This window comes from Perognathus longimembris, chromosome 18 (assembly GCF_023159225.1).
Source record: "Perognathus longimembris pacificus isolate PPM17 chromosome 18, ASM2315922v1, whole genome shotgun sequence".
Lineage (NCBI taxonomy): Eukaryota > Metazoa > Chordata > Mammalia > Rodentia > Heteromyidae > Perognathus > Perognathus longimembris.
The window spans coordinates 32,451,665-32,457,761 of record NC_063178.1 but is presented as its reverse complement, the minus strand read 5'-3'; positions in this window follow the sequence as shown (position 1 = coordinate 32,457,761).

Below are 6,097 nucleotides of genomic sequence, written 5' to 3'. Positions count from 1 at the left end.
ACTCTAAGGTTTATTTGTGTGTGGGGGTGGGGGTGGGAGGAGTAGTGTTGGTGTGGTCTGTGTTTGGGTATTTCTTATCATTATTCTGGTGTTTGTATTCACTTGTTTGTTTTTTAGTTTAGCTCCGTTTGGATAAGATTTTTATGTGTCATCTTCATTTAGAACATTTGAGATAATTGTAAGATTGAGTACTTGCCATAACAGTGGAAAGATGTCAAAATACAAAAAAAATTTCTTTAATTCTTCCTCAGAATATGAGGAGGAGATAACCATCATCGGACAGTATCAACTGTAGGAGACCATTGGCCACGGTAGCTTTGGATATGTGAAGATTTCCCATCACCACCTCAGAGACACAAGGCTGACTATGAAAGTTCTCCTGAAGAAAGACCTGGAAAATCATGCCACAGAAAATGAGGTGGACATTGTCAAGAGCATACATCACCCACACATCCTCTGATTTTTTGAGGTGATGGAGAATAAAGCCTGGCTATATTTCGTCTTGGAGCTAGCCACGTGGGGACACCTCGTGGGGTGGATTCGCAAATCTTGCTGCAGCCACATATTCCAGCATGAAACCGGGAGGCTGTTCAAACAAATTGTGATTGCTGTGCACTACCTTCATGAAAATGGAATGGCACACTGAGAACTTCAGCCCAACATCCTGTTGGACGCCAAAGCCAATGCCATGGTCAGTGATTTGGGGCTTAGTGTCAGGGCCACCCCAGTGCAGTTGATAAAGGGAGCTTGTGGAGTTTTGATATTCCGACTTCCAGAAATGTTCCTACACAAAATGTATGATGCCTACAAGATGGACATTTGGAACTTAGGCATCATTTTATATGTGATGACAGCGGGAAAATTCCCATTTGAGAGGAGGAAGTTTGCTGAAGTACAGGTCCTACACTTAGAGGCCAAGTAGAGACCTCCACTATACCTAATTGCAAAGCGACATGACCTAATTTCCCAACTGCTGACTGTGGACTCCAGTCAGAGACCCAATGTTGAACAAATACTGGAGCACCTGTGGCTGAGTCTCGATGGGGGTTCTGGCCTGGGTCCTGATCAGCCACTCTCCAGCAATTTGGACCCCATTATTGTGGAAGTCATGTTTGACATGGGGTACAATGCAGCTGAGACTCAAGAGGCAATACAGGACAGAGCATTCAACAAAGCCATGGGCACTTACCTAGACATCAGATAAAATTTAAAACAGAATGCTGGCCATATGAATTTGCGAACAATGCCTTGGATGGTACCACCATATTCAACTCCTGAACCCCAAGCCCTCTCCCTCCAAGAAGAAGATCCAGCTTACTGGCACAACTGAACAATTTCAGCTTTTCCTCAGAATTTCAGTGGGATGATGATGGCACCCAGACACATTTGAAGAGAGTCCGAAGTGCCAAACTGCCTGTCATTGCTTTTTGCTTCCTGCCAAACTACAGTTCTAGCAAAATCTGTGGCCAGTTTTCCTTTGACTGGTTGAGCAGCCTCGAGAGTTGCCACTCAAAGGAGAATGCCCTTCCCTCTGGGCAGCCACATGTGGAAGCCACAGCCTCCAGCTGGAGTGCTAGACGAGGCTGGAGTAGAGTGGCTCTCCACATAGTCACTGTTCTTCACAGACTCTGCTGCTCTGTGAAGGCCCCAAATTAATGCCCACAGCATAAGAACACAGCTATTCCAGGATGTGGTGTAGAACTCAGAAATTTCTCTTAGTGGGGTGTAGAAAATCAGAGAGATGAGCACATGGATGCTGCAGGAGCAAGTCATGCTGGAAGTTCATGCTGCATGGTGCCATTGTCTTGTCGGGGGCTTAAAGCCTTCCTGGCTCTACTGTCCTGCAGGAGAGACAGGAAAGCACGCCCCACGTGAATGGGGCCAGGAAGAGGATAAGAGAGCTGACAGAACGCCACTCAGTCCCCCTCTCCCTGTTGTGCCAAGTCACGAAAACACCACCAAGAAGATCACCGAGACTCAGACATTCCAAAATGCAAAAACAAGGTAAGGCTTTATTTAAGTGAGCTGCAACTCGGGCCTCGTCCTACCCACTGACACAGCGGAGGTTAGGAGGGAGCCCGGAGCTGTGATTACACAGGGCTTATAAAGGCAAAGAAAAGAGTTACAACAATCAGGTGTTCAAGTAAGCAAGATTAGAATACAGGTACAAATCTGATTGGCTCAGGGTTCGATTCTAGGGGTGGTCAGAGTTAAGCATTCCCAGCGGTTAGAGTTCTAGACCCACTGGGCCCTAATAGGCTTGTCCTGGGTCTGCTCACAGGGCCTGCTTATCTCAGGTTTGTGTGGTAAAGTGGGGTTCGCATGGTAAAATGGGGTTCACGTGGTAAAATGGGGCCTAACTTCAAAGTCTGGCAATTCATATCCTCCTTTTTCTTTTTGGTACCTTGGGAGCCAATCATGGCTCCATTCTGTCCATTTCAATGGCTTGCATGTCTAGGGGATGATATAGAGATAAGGCATGGGCCAATAGGGCCCAAAGTAGTAACAAAAGGGCCTGTCACCATTTCTCACAAGTACAGTCTCTGTACCTCTGTTTTGCATGCCTCTAGTTAATCCTGCCTCATCTTCCCAAAAACAACTCTGGTCCCTCGGTTTTAAAGGGGGGCTGACGGGTGAAGATCATCCATCTTCTGTAACTTCTTCAGGCTGACTCAGGGGCGTTGACCTTACCTAGCCAGGAACCTATAACCTTAGTCTACTTTACCAAGGGACTGCAGGATTACTGCAAACTGAAAATTAACTTTCAGCTATACAGACTTACCATTAGCTGTATAGTGTTTAGTATCCAAACTTAAGCAACAAAATAATACATAAACTTCTCAGCTGTGCTTTAAGGGTGGAGTGGCTATACCTGTATTCCTGAGCAAGCCCAAAATACCTAAAATAAGGGTGTCACCTCACTTTGGAGTGAGCTGTCAAAATAACATCAACATTAGACTCGGTAGCAGGGAAAGAAGGCAAAAAGAAAATTATAACAATATTCAGTCTAACTTTGTTTTCTTGAGGCGAAAGCGAAGTGGCTGAGTTGGGTGCTTGGAGACCTCCCATGTTCCATCATGGTAGTCATTGTCCAGGGCAAAGGGGCCAGCTGGCCTGGCGTGGAAGCAATGAACCCAAGTGGCGATGCCGTCTAGGGTCCCTTCCACCATGGTTCTAAAGATTTGGGGTTCTACCTCCGGACGAACACTCAGTCCCCTGGTCTGAATAAATGGGGGGTAGGGACAGAAGCAGAATCATATAATGCCTTAAGTTGGGGTCACATATTCTTGTGCACGAGCTGCAAATAATCAAGTTTACACAAAAATTCAGCATCATTCAAATCAGCAAGCAATTCAGTCTGAAGGCTAGGGATAATGGGCGGGGGGGTACCCGTACATTATTTAAAAAGGAGTAAAGCCAAGCTGATAGGGAGAATTTCTTACTCTAAGCAGAGCAAAAGGAAGGAGTGACACCCAGTCTGTGCCAGTCTCTTAGGCCAATTGAGTTAAGGTCTCTTTTAGAGTCTGATTCATTCTCTCTACCTGTCCTGAACTCTGGGGTCTATGAGCACAATGCAATTTCCAATCTGTCCCCAGTGCAGCGGCAATTCCCTGACTTACTTTTGAAATGAAAGCCGGTCCGTTGTCTGACCCAATAGTGGATGGGAAGCTATACCTGGGTAGGATTTCTTCCAGGATCTTCTTAGCCACTACATTCGCGGTCTCATGCTTTGTTGGATAGGCTTCAACCCATGATGAAAAGGTGTCTAAAAAAACTAGCAAATATTTGTATCCAAATTTTTCCAGGTTTAATTTCTGTTAAATCTACTTCCCAATACACACCTGGCCTATCCCCACGGAGGCGAGCTCCTTTAGTAACTGGTTGATTGATGGCATTGGTGAGCTGACATGCCTTTCAATTCTTAACAATATTTTCAATAAGTTGATCTTTCTAATTTTCAATTTGGAGTGTCGGAGCAAGTCCTGCATTCTTCGGGTTCCCATGTGAGAAGCTCGTTCTCTTAAGGATCCCCTTACACAGCCTTTCTAGCAGGATAAGTTTCCCTTCACAAATTTTCCACCAGTCATTGTTTCCTTCTCTGTCCAGGGGTTTGTGGGCCATGGGAATTTTCTTTATCCACTCCAAGTCTTCTTAGGAATACTAGGGCACAGGAGGCAAAGCTCGTGGGCCTGGGTCTACTAAAGTCTATTCCCAGGAACTCTGGCTGATTTAGGCACAGGAATTTTCAGCACAGTCTACGTGCATCAGACAGCCAATGCTTGCTCTCTTTTAATATGAAGCCCAGATGGGTGACTTCAGGTTTACAAATTTGTGCCTTTTAACATTCTAGTTTGTAAAAGCATTTTCCTGGCTGGCTGGAGAACTGATCCCTGATGACCTAAAAAGTTAACTTTTCAGGCCTTAACAGATCTCAATAAGGACACAATCTCAGGTCTACAAGCTTTCTTTCCTAAACAGATGTATCAGCTTAAAATTCTCACTGCCAGTCAGAGCTTTGAGTAAATGCGGGGGCTTGAGATTTTAATCTATCCTCTCATTTGACAAACTTACCCTTACTAACCACTATCACAGATGACTGGCAAGTTCCTGCCCAGTAGACAGACATGGGCATTGGAAAGGCATGCTTATGAACTATTCTTCTAGGACTTCCTGGCTTTGATTAACTTTTGAAAGGCCAAACAGGAGTGACTCTAGGATCTGACACCATCTCTGCCATCCAAGCAGCGGCTTACTGCCTCTGGATGCTCCATCACTTTTGTCCCAGGAGGAGTGACTTTCCACTGGACTTGGACTCAGGGCCTGAGCGCAGTCCCCCAGCTCTCCAGCTCAAGACTAGCACCCTACCACTTTGAGCTCCACACAACTCCATTCCCGGCACTCTTCTGGCTGATTAGAGACAAGTCTCTCACAGGGACCTTTCTCTGCCCGGGCTGGCTTCGAACCATAGATTTAAGATCAGTGAGTCTTACAAGAGGCCACTTTACTCCAATTAGAAGCAACAAGGTGGTTCACACAGAAGTAGTTTTTAAGCATGCTCTCTTACCTGGAACTTATTAAGGGTCAGTATTAGAGCTTGACAAACTTGCAGGAATCACCTGTGCTTCTCTGTGGGCCTGCTGGAAACTGTTACAAAAAATCTACAAAGAAGCTGGAATGGGCTGGGAATATGGCCTAGTGGCAAGAGCGCTTGCCTCCTACACATGAAGCTCTCGGTTCGATTCCCCAGCACCACATATATGGAAAACGGCCAGCAGGGGCGCTGTGGCTCAGGTGGCAGAGTGCTAGCCTTGAGCGGGAAGAAGCCAGGGACAGTGCTCAGGCCCTGAGTCCAAGGCCCAGGACTGGCCAAAAAAAAAAAAAAAAAAAAAAAAAGAAATGTTGAAAAGAAGCTGGAATGGCAATTAAACATTTTGGTAGCCATAATTCTCCTTTTCTCACATTGCAATAATTATTTAGGACAATTTTACTTCCAAATTTCTTATCTAGAAACGTATTCTTGATTTCCAAAGCCTTTTTAACACTAACACAACACTTTAGCTTTTATCTGCATTGGAAAAACTGAAGCTCACAGGCATTCTGAAACCAGATGCTGCCCTTTGCCTACAGGCTGCTTGTTTCAAAAGAGCCTCTTTTTTTGTTTCTTCAGTCCCAGTTACTGCATGTCATGAAGACCTTTGAATTTTTCCTTAATGCAAGAATCACAATTAGAAATACTTATCCATTCAGCTTTCCAATATATTAGTGAGAAACATTGACACATTTTGCTATTTTCCTACATACATAGAGTTAATGAGAATTACTTCTATCCCCATTAGTTTTATATATATACACTTAGCTCTGATTTTTTCTTTAATTTTAATTAAAGAACCCTGAGAAATCCTTTTTAACTCTAGTTCCTCTTTAAAACAATGCAATAATACCTTTAAAGCATTTAGTAATGCCCAAACTTGAGGACCATTTGAATTTAAACTTAAGCTTAATTTTGCATCATACTGCAGTCTTGAACATGTTCACACTCACACATGCACACACATACATTTTCAAAAAATCTTAAATTGCGCTGTATAAGCCATCG